This window comes from Dioscorea cayenensis, chromosome 15 (assembly GCF_009730915.1).
Source record: "Dioscorea cayenensis subsp. rotundata cultivar TDr96_F1 chromosome 15, TDr96_F1_v2_PseudoChromosome.rev07_lg8_w22 25.fasta, whole genome shotgun sequence".
Classification (NCBI taxonomy): domain Eukaryota; kingdom Viridiplantae; phylum Streptophyta; class Magnoliopsida; order Dioscoreales; family Dioscoreaceae; genus Dioscorea; species Dioscorea cayenensis.
The window spans coordinates 21,930,101-21,950,614 of NC_052485.1; the positions used below are offsets into that span (position 1 = coordinate 21,930,101).

The 20,514-nt window shown below is 39.7% G+C and overlaps 2 pseudogenes; one reads left to right on the plus strand and one right to left on the minus strand.

Annotated features, from left to right (window-relative positions):
* Window positions 1-878: 878 nt before the first annotated feature.
* Window positions 879-1,310, plus strand: LOC120277802 (annotated as a pseudogene).
* A 2,023-nt stretch (window positions 1,311-3,333) lies between these two features.
* On the minus strand, window positions 3,334-9,478 carry LOC120277803 (annotated as a pseudogene).
* Window positions 9,479-20,514: the final 11,036 nt, after the last annotated feature.

Sequence of the window (20,514 nt, forward strand, 5' to 3'; positions counted from 1 at the left end):
TTATTTCTATTTTTGCATGCTTCTCATTTTTTCTATTTTTTTTATATCATGCATGCTTCTTATTTTATGAAGGTTATCATTCTGAAGGAGATCCAGACATTGTTCCTCGTAGTGCAAATCCTCCAGAATCAGATGATGATGCTAGATCCTATACTTATTCTTTAGACTGGATGGGAAGTCATCATAATTCATCAAGCTCGGCCTGCATACATCTCATTATTTATTAATATTTATTAATATCAATGTGCATGATGGTCCTGGCCTTTAGGTGCGTGAGCATGCCATTACATGCATCTCAGTTTTTTTATTTCTTTAATGTTTATTCATTTCCATGTGGTGGGACCCATTTGAATCTTTTTTTTTAGTCAAGTGAATCATGCACGTGAATTCATATGGATGGTAGTGTGTACATGCTTGCATACATGCATGTAGTGCATGTTATGCATAGCCATAAAGACCACAGCTTGTGCATGAATGCAACTGACTATGAAAAGAACTTTCTGTAAACAAAGATTCATTAATGCCAAACCATTGAAAATCTTAACAGAAATTAAAAGGGACATTATCAATAATCACAATATTCATATCTTTATGCTCCTTTATATGATAAAATATCATCTAAAGCAAATAGGAGTGGCCAGGGACGGAATCAGGACTTGATGGTGGGGGGGCTGGAGTCTAAAAACAAAACAAAAATAAAAAATAAAAAATAAAAAACAATCCAACAAAATAATTATTTTAAATGAATAATAATGTGCTAATATAACCAAAATTTGAATACACATATTAAAAAAATATAAAGTATAATTTAAAATTTTGTTATTACCGATAGCAAATATATGAGATTTTCAATAATTCAACTAATAAAAACTCACACAATGGCATCACAGATGATCCAGAGCTACCGTAGCGGTGCTGAGATATACAATGGTGATGTTCTCTGCAAGAAGAAATCCATTCAACTGCTCGAAGAGATTGGCCTTCCAAATGGTTTGTTTCCATTGGATGACATATAAGAGTTTGGATACAACCGTGAGGCGGGGTTTGTCTGGTTGATTCAAAAGAAGAAGAAGGACCATACATTCAAAAAAATCAAAAGGGGAGTGTCATATGCTCCTGAGGTGACGGCATTTGTTGAGAATGGGAAGATGAGGAAGATGACTGGAGTGAAGACCAAAGAACTCATGCTTTGGCTCTCTGTAGTTGAGATGTACATTGAGGATCCTTCTTTAAAGAAGATCACTTTCAAGACTGGTACTGGTCTTTCAGATAGCTTTCCCGTGTCTGCATTTGAGCTTGACATGTATTGAGTCTATAGACAGAAGAGTTCCAGTGCTATCAAAGTTTGCATCTCAAAATTCCATTGTTCTTTTATTATAATAGCTTTATGTTTGGTGAGGTGGTGTCATGCAATGTTGAAATGTATCTAATGTAATGTAATAATTGGTCATAGATGAATAATATAAGCTGCATTTTCTTCAAGACCAGGATGTACATTTGGGTGCATTATTTACATTATATATGCATGGTAGACTTCATGGAAGTAAAATCGACAAACAATAATGAAGACATCAGTTTCTAATTGGTATTGACCATTGTAAGTACCACAAATAATGGTGAAATCAATGCAAGTGGAAAATATGTACAAATAAGCAGGTCCATAGCAAGGCAGAGAGTTGTGGCATTGATGCAGTCTGAAATTGCAATCAATCTTCAGCAAGCTTGATTATACTGCAACACAAGGCGGCAGAGCATCATATCGTGGTCCAGAAATCCAAATTGCAGTATAACAACATTTACTTTTGAAGATGATAAGACACTCGTTGGATCAATGAACAAAACATACTCGACAAAGAATAAAACATCAAGATGTAGAAAAAGGAGAAGAAAAATAAAAATGACAAAAACAAAAACAGAAATATGTACTCTGCAGATTACAATCACGATTAGTTTATCATCAAAATCATCATTGTCTGAGAAAAGACAACCCTTTATTTGGACCTTTAGTTTATCATCAAAACCAATGCTTAACCATGATGTCCTGTTAAATTTCAGACAAGCATCAACAGATATTTATATTGTCATAAGAAGAAGCATTGTTTAGAAGTTGTTACCAACATTGCAATGTGACTAGTCTTACACCGCCATCTTCTTCAGTGAAATATTTTTTATGGCATTCAAATCAGTAAGATTTTCTTAAAAACACGAAGTTCTTAAGTGAAAATCTGAGAAAAATTGGCTGGCAAGGCAGGTCTACAAATATGCAAACAAGCAGCGAGAGAACAGAGCATATTTAACAAGATCTATTATTAAAGCAATTTAAGTCACATAATCGGAAACCAAGAGATAAAAAATGGGAATTTTTTTATTGACTTTAATTAGTTTTCATCAGTTTTTTATAATAAAAGTATATCTACCCAAAGAGCCATACAATTGAAGTTCTTAGCATTTGGGTTACTTGAGTTATAGAATAAATTTTTTTTAAACTTTGCGTTTAACCCCCCTACCAGAGGATCCTGGTTCCACCACTAGTTGTGGTGGAAATGGTCACATTTAAACACCAAAAATCACTGAATGATGGGTATGATTTTATGTTATATCAGTTGTGCACGCAATGTGTTTGATATAATGTCTGAGTGAATGTGCCTTTATTTTTCTGATTGTTTTTCTACTTGAATTGTGAAATAGAGTGTCTCTGTAAGAGAGGATTCCACCACCATGACTACGAGTCTTTGGATGTCCAAGCATCAGAGATTTCAGATCCAGAAATTACAACGCTCCAAGTTAGAAAATGAGCAAAGAAAGATGTGTTGTTTGCTTCCTTTTAACAAATGGGTTCGAGTGACAAATGCATGACAGGCAATAGAAAACCCACCAAACATGGGTAAAGTAAAAAGCCTGAAGGCCAAAGAATCCAGCGCCCTCGTAATATGCAAATATGGATAAGAAATACAAATGAAGATATAGAAGATTTTCACATGATCATAATCTATTATATCAGTGTAAAAAAATCAAATATTCTTAAAAACTACAAACAAAAATATCATTATTATTTCTCAGTGTTATTATTTATAAAAAATAGCTTACTTGATCATCGTTATTATTTATACATTTCTCCCTCGCTGCATCATTTAAAACTGCAACTAAAAAATGTGAAACTACGACCAGAAAATATAAAGATGAAAATGTGCAATATTTTTTAATTCGCTTTTATTTATAGGGGTATGTATATCAACAAATAGAACTATGTTGTCGGCATATATAAACAAATATGCCAATCATAAATGTATACAAATGTATCTTAGCGATTACTTGTTTTCATATGGAAAATGAAAGAAATCTCCAAGAGTACATGACATCATAAGGTTAATATTGTATACACAATTAAATTAACACAATAAAGTTGGGTATTTGGATTTTTTAATGATGCTACTATCTACCTATTTGCTCTGTGAGTGAGATATCATTAAAAGTATGCGAGTCATTTTGATTTGAAACCGCATCATGCTTAGTGGAAAAAATAGCTTTAAACCCCGGTTCTTTAGGCTCTAGTAATGGGGCATCATCGTTGCTTAACATGACAACTACTGATGCCATGGATGGTCTATCCTTTGGTTTTTCTTGAACACACAAGAGACCTATATTTATACATCTCATAACTTGAGTTATTGAAAATGAGTTGCCGATTAATGGATCTAATAAATCCAAGACCTTCCCTTCATTCCATAATCTCCAAGCCTGCAATGATTGCTTAATTATTAGCCACACTAATGATCTTTTTTTTCCTGGTAAACAATGGCTAAAATTTAATATATTAAAATAAATAGTTCAATATATACATATATTGCACTACTTACTTTCCCAAGAAGGTAAAGGTGTGGATTTGAGAGTAAAATCCTATTTCTTTGGCCACTTATGATTTCCAAGATTAACACCCCAAAGCTAAACACATCTGACTTCATTGAGAAAACTCCATCCAATGTATACTCCGGGGCCATATATCCACTGCATTATTGTCATTTATAATCATTGATACATATAAATTTTGATTAATATAAGAAAATATAGAAATTGTGAAAGTGGACTTACTATGTTCCAACTACTTTTCTTGTCTTTATCATTGTTACAGATTCTCCAAAATTTCTGGCTAAACCAAAGTCTGAGATTTTAGAATTCATTTCAATGTCTAGAAGGATGTTACTTGCTTTGAGATCCCTATGTATAATTCTTAATCTCGAGTCCTGATGAAGGTATAAAAGACCTCGAGCAATACCCTCAATGATGTGGAAGCGTGTTTGCCAGTCCAAATGATCTCCCTTTTCTTTGCCTAATAAAGTGCAAACAAAAAATCAGGGGATGCAAGCTTGTGGCTATTGTAATGAAGAATATTGATATTTCAAGAGAAGCATATTAAAACTAACCAAATAGACATGCATCCAAGCTTCCATTGGGCATATACTCGTAGACAAGAATCTTTTCATCTCCTTTAATGCAGTATCCTAAAAGTCGCACAAGGTTACGGTGTTGAAGCTTTGCAATAAAAGTAACTTCATTTTCAAACTCATCAATGCCTTGAGTTGAATTCCTTGAGAGTCTCTTAACTGCAATTTCATGTCCCTCAGCCATTTTCCCCTGTAGGCAGTCAATGTTTTAATCACAAGTTCTTATATTATAAATCATTTAATCTGAACTATATATACATGGATACCTTATAGACAAGGCCAAAACCACCTTTTCCGAGAATATTTATCTTAGCAAAGTTCTGTGTAGCCGCCATTAAAGTACTCCATTGAAGTTGTGCTAGTTCAAATTCACCATTTCCTCTAATGTCTTTCTCAAATTGATTATGTGAAACAAATGCTTAATGTAAGGATAGGTAAAGGAAGAGATGAATATATATATATATATATATTACAATAATGGCATTTGATTTAATTTCTAGGAGAATATAATTAGTTTACATACCTTTGTGTATCATCTTCTTCCTTCCCCATGGATAGAAGTATATTAATGGAATTATCAATGGCACCGTTGAGAAAAACTATGATCAATACCACTCGATTTGGATCGACTTTTTCTTACTAGACTTGTTTGAGATTGAGGCTGTTGAATCATTGGAACATAATCAAATACACTGCTACTTTTCAGATGAGAAATTATTGTTTGTGATTGAGAACAATGAGATCGATCAGAAAAAAAAAAATTGATTTTTCCAATGCAAGATGTGCTCAAAGAATTCAAATTTTGAATTTACCACCAAAGAATGTATAAGATGGCTATATTTTTTATTTTCTAATAAATACATAGTTTACCCACTTTATTAAAGAGAAAAAATATATATCACATGAAAAAATTATTTAAGAGTTATGTCATAAAGCCCAAATAATTTCTGAAAAGGACGTAATGTTTATAAAAAAAAAAATTGGAGTCACCAACCATTGAGTTCATTATCTAATGATAATTTAATTCATTTATTTTTATAATAAAATTAAATTCAGTAATAATTATTGCGGAAATGATTAGGACATCTAAACCAAGCATTCAACCTATTATACGTCAATTCTCCTCATTACATCATCAACAATCAAGAAACTTAACCAAATTTGCTGTAGTTACCCTCAACATCCAAACACGTATTCTAAATTTTCCAATTTTCGCTCGTTAGATTCGCTTTTATTGCTCCAATTAGTCGATGGCAATTAATGACTGAAGTGGTGTATTTTTATGGAAAGAAATGGTCAAAAACGCCGGCAAGATCTAATCCACATATAAATAATAATAATAATAATAATAATATAATGACCTGAGCTTAATCCAGCAATCAAACTTTTCATTCGCGTACTGTCAGATGATCCCTATGGTGTTCTAACTCAAGTTTAACAGTGGACTAGCACAATATTAGCAGATACTTAGTTGGTGAGGGAGCTTAATTACCTAGATCAGCAGCGGCAAGCCGGACAAAGACATCCTGTGTAGGATTAAGGGACATCCTCAGGTCTATGATCTCCGTCACCCAAATAACGCACCCGAGTCCTGCACCATTGATGTTGGCTGTGGCATAGGCTGTGCACAAGCAATTATTCAAACACCTTGCGCCGCATTCATTCAGGCTGATGTTTGGGTAAAGGATGGCATGTGACGTTTCTGGCAGCGCCGCAAGGGTGATGGTCATGAACCCGTCGGACATATTCTTGCAGTCAAGCTCCGTGAGGCGCTCACAACCGGACGAGGCATCCCTGAGAGCCCACTCCTGTGGCAGCTTTTGCTTGAACCCTTGCATGCAGCTGCATATGGGCCAGACATTCATGTCGCACAAACCGCAAGGCCCGCATTTTGAGTACTCCTCGCACTGTTTTCCAGGGTAGTTCAAGATGTTCTTCCACATGCCAGCGCTCTTAATCCATGTAAGCCGTTTCACCATGCCCGACTGGTCCACCTTCGTCCGCGTCACAAGATTTGCCTCTGTTGTGTTATACGTGAAGCAAACCTCATCTTTGTTGCTAACAAAATCAAAGCTGACACCACTGATGCGGGGTTGTTCTACGTTACTGAAAGTGGTGCTCATTCCATGGCCCAGAGCGCCACATTTTAGCCGAACCAGACCATAAAATTAATTGAGGAATCCCTTCATGGTCCATGGATAGGACGTAGCGCCCTGGAGATGGATCGTCGTAGCTCAGCCAAGAGGTCAGATTGCGGTTAAGACCAGTTCTCAAGTCCCATCCAAGCTTCATGCCCGAAAGATGAGTGTCTGTCGGGTAGTCAAAGCTCTGCCAAGCAAACTCGCTGCTGTTGGCTTCTCTGATAACAAGGTTGCCGTCATCTAAGATCTGTGCCACCGGATTAGTAAGGGTCACCGTGGGCATGGGCAAGAAAAACTCATGGAGTTGATGGTGAGAGTTCCATTGCCATTCAGTTCCAAGCTTCCATTGGTGCCTGATACTGACTGCGGCGGTTGGCAACCCATACTATTGTTTTTTTGCCCCTGCTGGTCGTAGCTTGTTGTACCATATCCCGACGTATCGGTTCTTTGATGATCCGCCGGGGCTGAAGAAGCCTAAGGCAAAGTTTTCTTTGGCTGAAACTAAGATTTGGTCATCACGAAGAGGTTGATTAGGGTTCAAAGTGTCGGCTGCGATGGAATAATGGAAGATAACCAAGAGGAAGAGAAGGCGGGTAACTAACTCGATGCTATTACCATGGAACTTATCAGACTACTAGTCTTCAAGTAACTTGACGAACAAATGGATTGGTATTCATGTTACTTACACAAGAAAGAGAGAGAGAAACAAAGAACGATAACATGAATTTTCCTGAGAAAAAGCAAAATAAAGAACTTGACTTTTGACGGAGAAAAGTAGTGCATTAGTTTGAACAGATTTTTTTCAACCTCACGACTTCATTCTCTCTCTCTCTCTCTCTCTCTCTTCTATATATATATATATATATATTAATTGATAAATAAATTAAAAAAATGAAAAAAAATTTAATTGCAAAAACAGTCTCTGTATTTTTCTCACAGGGGCTGCACTTTTAAGACGGGTTAAATCAAGTCCAAATTGTTACTATTTTAGTTGGAATGGTTTTTTTATAAATAAAATATTAAAAAATTATTAAAAAATCAATAAAAACATAATTAAAAGAACTTAAATTTCAGATTTAGACCCAAATTCGAATCCAAAAATCAAGTTTCTTGTTTCCACCTTTTCTCTGCCCTTCTCAGTCACAACAACCATCCTCTCATCTTTCACCATGACACCTCATCCTTTTTGACGACGACCATCCATTGTTTCATCTTTTTCCACAAAATCATTTAGTCAAGCAATAAGCCAAAAAAAAAAAAAAAGTTTCAAAGGCATTGGCATGTCAACAAACAATTTGTGGGTATAAATAAAAAACTAAGCAATTAGACAACTTGGCAAATAAAACACATGCTATCAATACAAACCAACATCTCTTACTAGGTAAGCAAACATGAACTAACAAACTGGGCTAATAATAAGAAACTAGTATCTGTTAGGTGGAAAAGATTAATTAATTTTCATTACTCAAAATCTACAATGTACAAGGTATATATAGATACACAGGTATATAAATAAGGTAGCTATACAAATATAGATATACAGCTGTATACACAGCTGTATTCCCTAACACACCCCCCCCCAACAAACTCACGGGGGATCAAACATCGAGAGGTTGGACAAGAGAAAATCATGTTGTGCCCGTGTCTGAGATTTAGTAAACAGATCCGCAAGCTCGACGCCGTAAGGAACAAACCGGGGAACCGTAATGTCTTTGGTCAGATCGATCACGCAAGAAGAAAGCATCAACACCAATATGCTTGAGAGGGAATGTTTGACATGATTCAAAGTGATCTCGAATGGCACCGTGTTGTCACAATGTAGAGGAGTAGGAGCATGCGAGACAACACCAAGATTATGCAAAAAGCCAACGCAACCAAACAATCTCCTCAAGCAGAGTAGCTATAGCGCCAAGCTCGCTCAGCATAGATCGAGAACACTCAATTTGCTTCTTGGACTTCCAAGCAATGAGAGAAGAGCCCAAGAACAAACATGTAAGCCAAGAATGTAATCGATGATCGATCGATCACTAGCCCAAGTAGCATCAGAATAAGAACGAAGCTCCAGAGAACTGTGTTGAGAAAAAAGAAGGCCTCGAGACGGAGTTGCCCGAAGATAGCGCAAAAGCGTCAAAAGATGAGCATAGTGAACAGAAGTAGGTGCACTAACAAACTAACTCAAAACATGCACAACATAAGCAATGTCTGGACGAGTGAGGGTAAGATAGACCGCACTCTCAACTAAGTGACGATAGCGTGGTTTGGATCGTATAAGGGAGTCCCCTCATCAAGACGCGAATCAAGATGTAGCTCCATAGGAGTGGTTACAAAGACAAGAGTCGAGAGACGCCTGCGCGAGGATATCCGATGTGTAACGCTGCTGGGACAACAGAAAACCAGTAGAAGTAGAAGTGACCTCAATACCCAAAAAATAGCTCAATCGACCAAGATCAATCATCTGGAAATGTTGCTCAAGGCGATGCTTGACAAAAATCCATACGAGCAGTAATCATCACCAAAGTGATGATCATATCATCCACATAAAGCAACAACAAAGTCCCGACCACGAGAGGAGGAGTGCACAAACAAAGCGGATCATGCGGACTAGGCCGAAAACCAAAGCAGAACTACAGAGGGAACTAAAAACGCTCAAACCAAGCCCGAGGAGCCTGCTTTGAGACCATAGAGAGCCTCCGAAGGCGATGCATCAAAACCGTAAGGAGAAAAACCGTGGGGAAGCATGTAAACCTCCTGCTGAAGATCCCCGTGAAGAAAAGCATTCTTCACATCAAGCTGAAAGAGGGACCATCGTCGAACAACAGCTACAGCAATGAGAGCTCGAATGGTAGTCATATGAGCGACGGGAGCAAAAGTCTCATCATATTTTGCCTCGCTCATGCTAAAAGCATGAGCCACAAGGCGAGCCTCTGTACCGCTCTACGTAACTGCCGAGCGAGTCTTGACTTTATAGACCCACTTGCGGTGTAATGGGAACAACACCTGGAGGAAGGGGAACCAAATCCCTATGTAGAGGTGCGCCGAGCGCCCAACTCAGCAGACATAGCTAGCCTGCCACTGTATTTTGACAGCCTCTCAGTAAGAAGATGGCTCGAGGGCCATTGAGGGAGAAATAGGTAGGTCAAGAAGTCGAGAGGCAAGATTAAGGCGATCGTGGGGATGACGATCTACCGAAGAGGATAGCGACGCGCTGGGGATCATCCAGCTGGGAACACATCGAGGAAGCCGCTGCGCCGGGGTGACCGCCTGGAAGAGGAGGAGCGGGAATAGAAACATGGGATCAGGAGGGTCAACAACGTGAAACAGATGGAGGAGAGGATGGATGAGATACGGTGGAGGTGGGGGATGAGGAGGTGGTGAGGACACAATGAGAAATCAACATCGGGTCGATGTAGTGAGAGGAGTGAGAAGAAGAGGAAGGGGAAGGGACAAAGAAAGGACGATCATCAACAAAAGAGACATCACGCGAGATACGGAGGCGACGCGGTAACTAGATCATAACACCGATAGCCTTTTGTGCTCGTGACTATAACCAAGGAAGACATAAGGAACAGATCGAGTAGAAAGTTTAGTCCGCTTCCCGAGGCATACAAGGAGGACATAACACAAACAACCAAACACACGAAAATGAGAATAACGTGGTGGGTCGGAGAAAAACATTCTCCCGACTACAACCCTCAAGAAAGGGAAGAGGGTTGAAGATTGATGAGGTAAAATGCTAGAGATGCACCTCACCTCAAAAAGTGAGGGGAACATGGGAGGCAATGAGAAGAGTACTGAGCGGTTTCAAGAATATGACGATAGTTCTTTCAAAGATTGCCATTCCGAGCATGGGCACCGTGACAAGAGAGTCGAGGAAGAGTGGTGTAGGAGGCAAGAACCTCACTAAACTCATGAGAAAGATATTCCTCCCGAATCGTAACTGAAAGTACGTAATGGTGGCGTAAAAATCGATACGCACTCATATTAGAGAAATCAATATAAACCTTTAAATACTGAACAAGAACGATAAAATAAATCCAAGTGTAACGGGAGAAATCATCAACAAAATAACATAATAACGATGTCCACCTTTTGAAACAAACGGGCAGACCCCAAACATCCCGAATAAACCATTCAAACGGAGACCCCGCACTCCAGACACACTGAGGATACGGAGTAGTAGCTATTTGCCAAGCTTACAACCCGAACAAGAATGAGAATTATCAACTAAAACACGACCTAAAACGCTCCTGATGAATAAGAGAAGATAGACAAGAACCACTAGGATGGCTAAGCCGACGATGCCACGATGGAAACCAATAAAGAGAAAAACAATCAACAGAGGTCGCTAGTAATGTAGAAGAGGATGGAAGACGAAGATGATCGAGCACATACACCCCACTATGGCGATGGCCAACTCCAATGAGGGTCCCTGTAAGACGAGCCTGCACACGACAACCAAACTCATCAAAAATAACAAGATAGCCAAGAGAAGCGAGTTGGCTAGCGTAAATAAGGTTCATGGAGAGCTCAGGTACAAAGGCAACATCATGAATATGAAATGAGTGGTGTGTAAGAGGCCACCATCACTAGGATTAGGGAGTGTCGCGCTATTAGCAATAATGACACGAAGATCGGAAGAAAAAGTGCGTGAAGAGAGTGAAGGTGGGTAGCATCATAGGTCATATGAAAAGAAGCTCCAGAGTCAAGTAACTAAGAGGATGAAGAAATACCTGTAGGGGCGGAGGCGACTGATGGGTGAGTGGAGACGCTGCGAGGTATCCCGAGTGAGTATCAACAAGAAAGAGATATCCGACTCGAAAGCCGCCAATAAGTTGTCAAACCGCCAGCAGACAACGGACCACTTTGAGTAGCCGAGGTGGGGTAGGGGCCGTGCCGCTGCAGGCTCGCCATCTCGAGCCCACCGTAGCTTCAGTGACACCAGCACGTAATATGGCCAGAGCATGGCAAGAATGACACCGAATCCACCGCCGAGGAGGTGCACTAGAAACCGTACCGAGACCGAGATAGAGGACTGACAGACGCTCAGCTGTAAGACCAGAGACGCAGATCAAAGGGAGCAATGGCTCAGACCGGTCTCCGACTGGGAGTAGCAAGAACAAAGTGAGAGGAGCAAGCAGTGGTGGAACCACATCTAAGGACCGAAGACGCAGTCTCCCTCAAGAAGTACATATGCCGAGTATCACCAGCGCATTTTGAGGTGTAACCTGCAGTGAGTCGAGCTCCCGAACGGGCCTCAAACTCGTAGCTAAGACGCATGAAAACTCATAAATGCGAAGATAATCACGATCTCGAGCAATGGCAAGACACTGGGCACAGGTCGGAGAAGGAGAGGGTGTCATCTCATCACACTGACGCCATAAATCACTGAGCACGGCAAAGAAATCCGAGACAGAGGTCTCACACTGATAGGTAGATATGAGAGTCTGTAGCAAGAAGTAGCGCAATGCCTGACTGGAAGGAAGATAGAGTGCGCGCAAATGATCCCAAATCACCTTGGCTGGAGAAAGATCACAAACAGCCAAACGAATAGGAAGCTCACAGGATCGAGCGGATGATAGCACAATGGTACGAAAGATCATCCTCAGGGCCCACTTGAGCAAGTCGAGACGTGGAAGAGGACGCGCTACCGGTAATCAGAGACGAAGAGGAGCCGTAAGAGGCGACTAGAAGAACATGGAGGCGGATCGGGTACCATCAACATAACCCCAAAGATTAAGTCCGCTGAAGGAGCACACGAAGTGGGACGCACTATGCTTTTATAATTTTCGCCATTGAAAGCATGACGCCCGCCTTTTTGCGAGCAGAAACCCGGGCGTAGGCTATGGAAAACACACCGCTGGTCGAGGGGCGCGCGGCTGGCTAAGGGCAACACCGCGCGCGGCGCTTAGGGCCGAGGACGGCGCAAGCGGCGCCGCGGCTGGGGCGGCATCGCCTGGTACGCTACTGGCGGCGGGCGGCTCGGTGCGCGGGGCGAGACGCTACTGGGCGGCCGGGGCGGAGGCCGAGGGCGGGCGCGGCGGTGGTCGAGGTCGGCGCGGGCGGCGCCAGCCAGAAAAGCCGAGAGGGGGCGCGAGGGCGGCGCGCGCAGAGACCGAGGGGCGGCGGGTAGCGCTGGGTCACGCATGTGAGCGCGGCTGCCGAGGACGGCGCGCGCGGATCGAGAAGGCACACGCGGATCGAGGACGGCGGCGCGGAAAAATTAGGTTTAGAAAAACCTCTCTGATACCATGTTAGGTGGAAAAAGATTAATCAATTTCTCATTACTCAAAAACCCATAAATGTACAAGTGTATATATAGATACTTGTATATAAATAAGGTAGTTATACAATATAGATATACAACAGTACACAACAGATTCTCTAACAAAGATCAACACATCATAATACCCACAAGCTTAGTAGCTAAACCACAGAACAAGAAGAATCCACCAAACAAAAACCTTACATGGCTAGATGTAGCAAATTCACCGAACAACAAGCCTTGATGCCGTATACTTTTGATGCCCTAAAAGTTCGAGCTGAGCCGGTGGTGTGGCATGTGGAGAGGGGAAGCATGGGCTTTTAGGTGGGAGAAGGTGAAAGGTAAGGGAGAAAATAGAAAAAATTGCTCACGGTATATTAATGAAGAATGATGGTGTGTCGGTGGGGGTCCATAATCTTGCACTCTCCACGAGGTTGGCATCATGTAAAGCCTCGAGCCGCAATCAAGATCGAGATCAAGAAGGTTAGTCGACATCATACTATCACTTATTTCCTCGAAAACAATGAAGTAACTAGTAATTAGTACGTGAGTCCGAGACAACATCGATAGATTACGTAAAGACTTGGTCTAAGGAACTCACTGCTTTTGACAATGTCCAAAAAGTCGCAATTCCATTTGATACTAAATAAATCAATGCACTTGTTCTAAAGCCTGTCTCCGTTGACATTTTCCATTGATTCCATACAACACCTTATTGCAAAGGAGTACCAGGTCAAAGTCTTTTTATGTGCCTCATCTCATCACGAACCTTATGTAACTATAAATATTTCCATTCCATCAAAGACCCAAGGCACCCATTCTCCAAAAACCTCTCTCACTTTGCTTCGCTTCTATCGCCTCGTGAATCACTCATATAAAACTCACACAATGGCATCACAGATGATACAGAGCTACCGCAATGGTGTGAGATATACAATGGTGATGCTCGCAAGAAGAAATCCATTCAACCGTCAAGAGATTGGCCTTCCAAATGGTTTGTTTCCATTGATGACATAGAAGAGTTTGGATACAACCGTGAGGCGGGTTTGTCTCACGTTGATTCAGTATGAAGAAGAAGGACCATACATTCACTGCAAAAGGGAGTGTCATATGCTCCCCGAGGTGACTCGCATTTGTTGAGAATGGGAAAAATGAGGAAGATGACCGGAGTGAAGACCAAAGAACTCCATGCTTTGGCTCTCAGAGTTGAGATGTCGACATTGAGGATCCTCTTTAAAGAAGATCACTTTCAAGACTCGGGTAATCGGGGTCTTCGCGATAGCTTTCCCATTTCATCTGATTCGAGCTTGACATGTAGTGAGTCCAAGACCAAAGGGTTCCAAAGTATATCAAAGTTTGCATCTCAAAAATTCCATTGTTCTTTTTATTATAGTAGCTTTTATGTTTCATGTGAGGTGTTGTCATGCAATGTTGAAACGTATCTAATGGGAATGTAATCGAGTCATAGATGAATAATATAAGCTACATTTTCTTCAAGACCGTGATGTACGTATATTTGGGTGCATTATTTACATTATATATGCGGTAGACTACATGGAAGTAAATTTGACAAAACACAATGAAGACATCGGCTTTAATTGGTATTGAGCATTGTAAGGGCAACCGCAAAAGCTTATCACAACAATGTCAAACGCAATGCAAGTGGAAAATATGTACAAATAAGAAGGTCCATAGCAAGGCGTAGAGTTGTGGCATCTGACGCACTCGAAATTGCAATCAATCTTCAAAGAAGTTGATATATCATCGCAACACTAGGGCAACAGAGCATCATATCGTGGTCCGTAAAATCCAAATTGCAGAGATAACAACCTTTACTTTGAAGATGATAAGACAACGTCTGGATCAATGAACAACATACATCGACAAAGAATAAACATCAAGATGTAGACAAGGAGAACAAAATAAAAATGACAAAACAAAAATAGAAAGTACCGCAGATTAGAATCACGATTAGTTTATCATCAAAATCATCATATGTCCGAGAAAAAGACAACCCTTTATTTGACCTTAAAAACAGCAGGCATGCCAACCAATTTTTAACCATGATGTCCTCCGTTAAATTTCTGATAAGCATCAATGCAGACATCATTGTCATAAGAAGATAGCATTGTTTTGTAGAAATTGTTACCAAGATCACAACGCGATTAGTCGCATATGTTGGAGATTGAAAGTGATCGTGAGTATCAATGATACAGGTTCATCTCCGTGCCAATTATCCAGTTATGTTTGATTGTGTTTGTTTGTTAGTTACTTGTTTAGATGCTTAAACGATAGTAGACCGTATTAGAGTTTGTTTGTTTCAAGATGTATGCGTTAGTGTGATGCTGACAAGTATGTCTCATATGTGTTTGTTTAAATGTCTCAGTATCGACTATTGAATGAATGAGTAGAACCGCGTCTTTAGAGCGAATTACAAAACTCTCTCATAGTCCTCTTCATTGTTTTTCGCTACTCATTGACTAAACCGCTTGAGAGACTTCAAAGGGGGACTAGAGTCAGTGGAGATCATAAAGTGTACCACGCGATCTTGATAAAGACAATCAAATCTTCTTTCTGAAACATTTTGTATGGCATCCAAACGTAAGATTTTCTTATGAATACTGAAGTTCTTAAGTGAAAGCCTCTGAGAAAAATTAATCGCAAGGCAGTTCTACAAATATACAAACAAGTAGAGAAACAGAGCAAATTTAACAAGATCTATTACTAAAGCAATTTAAGTCACATAATCGAAATCAAGAGATATAAAATGGGATATTGACTTTAATTTAGTTTTCACAGCTATAATAAAAGTATATCTCACCCAAAAGAGCCATACACTTGAATTCCTTAGCATTTAGTTTACTTTGAGTTATATGACAATAAACTTTGCCTTTAATCCCTCATCACTGAGGATCCCGATCCACCACTAGTTGTAGTGGTCCTCACCATGGTGGAAATGGCTCCATTTAAAACACCAAAAATCGCGATGATGGAAGTGACTTTATGCTATATATGAGCAGTGCATGCACAATGTGTTTGATATAAAGGTCGAGCGAATGTGCCCTTATTTTCCTCGCATTGTCTCACTTTGAATTGTGAAAACAGAGTAACCACGTAAGATGTGGATTCCACCACCACGATCATACGTAGAGTCTTTTGGATGTCCAAGCATCAAAGATTTTAGATCCGTAAATTACAATGCTCCAAGTTAGGAAAATGAGCAAAGCAAAGACGAAGTTGTTTGCTTCCTTTTAACAAATGGGTCTCGAGGAGCAAATGTATGACAGTACAATAGAAACCCTAGCATGGTGGTAAAAGTAAAAAGCCTGAAGGGTCCAGGCAGAATCCAACGCCTTCGTAATATGCAAAATAACATAGACAAGAAATATAAATGAAGATATAGAAGATTTCTACGATCATCATAATCTATTATATCAATGTATCAGATATGCTACTACAAATCACATTGTTAGTTATTTCAGTAGTTATTATTTTCATCCAAAAATAGCTTACCCGACCATCATTATTATTTATACATTTCCTCCCGGCCCGTGATCATTTAAAACTGCAACTAAAAATATGAAACTACAACCATAAAAATTAAAGAAGAAAACATGCAATATTTTTGAATTCGCTCATTTATAGGGGTGCTGTATATAAACAAAATAGAACTGGTGTTGTCGGAATATATTAGACAAATATGCATCGTTATAACTCTAGTATAAGATGTATCTTAGCAATGCATTTACATTTTCATATGGCAAAATGAAAGAAATCTCCAAGAGTACAAGATATCATAAGGTTCATATTGTATACACAATTAAATTAATACAATAAAATGGGTATTTAGTTTTTGATTTTTAAATGATGCTATCTACCCGTTGCTGTGGAGTGTGATATCATTAAAAGTATGCAATGTCATTCTCACTGAAATCGCGATCATGCTTTGAGTGGAGATAGCATTAAAACCCCGGGTTCTTTAGGCTCACGAATGGGGCATCATCATCGCTATCATGACACTCACTGATGCCATGGATGGTCTATCTCCGACTTTTTCTTGAACACACAAGAGACCTATATTTATACATCTCATAACTTGAGTCATCCGAAAATGAGTTGCCGATTAATGGATCTAATAAATCCAAAAACCTTCCCTGTCATTCCATAATCTCCAAGCTCGCAATGATTGCTTAATTATTAGTGCAATGATAATATGTTTATTCTTAGAAATAGTGGCTAAATTTTAATATATTAAAATAAATTGTCCAATATACATATATATATATATATATATATATATATATATATATATTGCTACTACTTACCTCCCAAGAAGGTAAAGGTGTGGATTTGAGAGGAAAACCTATTTCTTTGGCCACTTATGATTTCCAGAAGATTAATACCCCAAAGCTAAACACATCTGACTTCATTGACTCCATCCAATGCATACTCTGGGGCCATATATCCACTGTGCATTTTTACCATTTATAATCATTGATATATATAAAAATTTGGTTTTAATATAAGATAATATAGAAATTGTGAAAGTTGACTCACTATGTACCAACTACTTTTTCTTTGTCTTGATCATTGTTTCCACGATCTCCAAAAATTTCCGCTAAACCAAAGTCTCGAGATTTTAGGATTCATTTCAATGTCTAGAAGGATGTTACTTGCTTTGAGATCTCTATGTATGATTCTTAATCTTGAGTCCTCGATGAAGATATAAAAAGACCTCGAGCAATGCCTTCAATGATGTGGAAGCGTGTTTTCAGATCAAATGATCTCCTTTTTTCTTTGTCTAATTATGTGCATACATCAAGAGATTCAAACCTATGGCAATTATAATGAAGAATATGTATATTTCAGGAGAAGCAAATTAAAACTAGCTAAATAATTTAAACACAAACACACACACACTAACCAAATAAATGCATCCAAGCTTCTATTGGGCATATACTCATGAGACAAGAATCTTTTTCATCTCCTTTAATGTGCAAGATCCTAAAAAGTCGTACGAGGGTTACAGCAGTGTTGAAGCTTTGCAATAAAAGCAACTTTCATTTTCAAACTCATCAATGCCTTGTGTTGAATTCTTGAGAGTCTTTTTAACCGCTTATTTCACGTCCCTCGCCAGACTTCGTAGCAGGGAGTTAATGTTTTTAATCACAAGTTCTTATGTAATAAATCATTTAATCGATCTATAGTATACATGGATTACCTTATAGACAAGGCCAAAACCACCTTTTCCTAGAATATTTGTCTTAGCAAAGTTGTGTGTAGCCTCCATTAGAGTACTCCATTGAAGTTGTGCTAGTTCAAATTCACCATTTCCTCTAACGCCTATCTCAAAATGATTATATGAAACAAAAAGCTTAATATTATTAGGGATACCTTAGTGAAGAGATGAATATATATATATATACATATATCTTACAATAGTGGCATTTGATATATAGGAGAATAGAAATTAGTTTACCTTTGTGTATCATCTTCTTCTTTTCCCCGTGAACAGAAGTATATTAAAGGGAATTATCAATGCCACTCATTGAGAAAACTATGATCCCAAAACCATTGATTTGGATTGACTTTTTCTTACTAGAACTTGTTTGAGATTGAGGCTGTTGAATCAACGGAATATAATCAAATGCACTACTATTTTTCAGATGAAAAATTATTGTTCACGATTGAGAATAATGAGGATCAATATTGATGTTTTTCCAAGATGTGGTTTAGGAAAAAAAAATTATTCAAGAGTTATATCATAAAAGCCCAAATAAATTTTGAAATGACATAATGTTTTTCAAAGAAAAATTCGTGTCACTAACCCTTGAGTCCCTTGTAATTATCTAATGATAATATATATGATTCATTTACTTTTACAATAAAATTAAAGTCAGTAATAATTATTGCGGAAATTAATAGGACAACCAAACACGCATTCAACGTGTTCACATGTCAATTCTCTCTCATCACAACCTAACATGCAATCTAAATTGTCCAATTTCATGCCTCAGATTCGTGTATAGCTCCAATTAGTGGATGGCAATTAATGACTGGTATATTTTTATGGAAAGAAATGGTCAAAAACGCCGGCCAGATCTAATCCACATATATATAATAATGACATTAGTGAGCTAACTTAATTAATCTAGTAATCAAAATTTTCATTTGCATACTGCTGTCAGATGATCCCTGGATATTCTAAATTAAGTTGGTTGGTTAGGGGAGCTTAATTACCTAGATCAGCTGCCGCAAGCCGGACAAAGATATCCTGTGTAGGATGAGAGGGACATTCTCAGGTCAATGAGCTCCGTCACCCAAATAACGCATCCGAGTCCTGCACAACTGATGTTGGCTGTGGCATAGGCTGTGCACGAGCATTTCTTCAAACACCTACCTCTGCATTCATCCTGGCTGATGTTTGCGTATACGATGGCATTGAAGTTTTCTGGCAGCTCGGCAAAGCGTGACGAGTCATGAACCCGTCGGACCTGTTCTTGCAATCCAGCGCTGTGAGACGCTCACAACCGAATGAGGCATCCATGATAGGCCACTCTTGTGGCGACTTTGAGCTTGAACCCTTGCAAGCACCTGCATATGGGCCAGACATCGATGGCGCACATGCCGTAAGGCCCACATCTTGAGTACTCCTGGCACTCGTTCTTGGGGGTAGTTCATGAAGAAATTCCACATGCCAGTACTCTCAATCCACAAAAATGATTCGTCATGCCTGAATGGTCCAATAGCACCCAGCCCACAAACTTTGTGCCCGTTGAGTTATACATGTAATAAACCTCGTCCTTGTTGTTGACAAAACCAAAAGCGGAGGCCGTAGGGGCTGCGGCATGTCTTCTGTGCTGCCGAACTTGACATCAATCCATGGCCGAGAGCGCCACTTTTTAGTTGAAACAGACCATAAATTAACTTGAGGAATACCTTCAAGGTCCATGGATATGACAGTAGCTCCCTGGAGATGGATCGTCTTTGCTTCTCCAAGAAGTCAGATTGCGGTTAAGACCAGTCCTCAAGTCCCATCAAGCTTCATGCCGGAAAGAAGTGTGTCGGTGAGGGTAGTCAAAGCTCTGCGAAGCGAACTCACTGCTGTTTGCTTCTCTGATAACAAAGTTGCCATCATCTAAAAAGCTGTGCCACCAGTTGGTAAGGGCCACCATGGGCATGGGCAGGGAAGATCATGGAGTTGATGGTCAAAGTGCCATTACCATTCAGTTCCAAGCTTCCGTTGGTGCCTGATAATGGACTACTGCGGTTGGCAACCCATACTACTGTTGTTGTTTGGCCTCCTGGTAGCTTGTTTGTGAGGAAGAAGAGCGGACGAGCCACCAGAGCCCAGGGGCGTCGCTGACGCCGGTGGAAACAGTGGGGACAGGCGCACGCTGGGCAGCTGACACACCAGTCTGTGATCATCATATGTCGACTAGAAATGTCCCAGCCAATGAGAATCGAACCTACCGACTCGGTGAGGAGGCTCTATCGATGACCCGTGTCTCAATGGGCCGAAGGTCGGTTGGCCCTTATCCTGGCACCAACAGCTTGTTGTACCATATCCCCACGTATCTGTTTTTGATCTGCCAGGGACTGAAGAAGCCTAAGGCAAAGGTTTCTTTTGGCTGAGACTAAGATTTGGTCATCGCGGAGAGTCTGATTA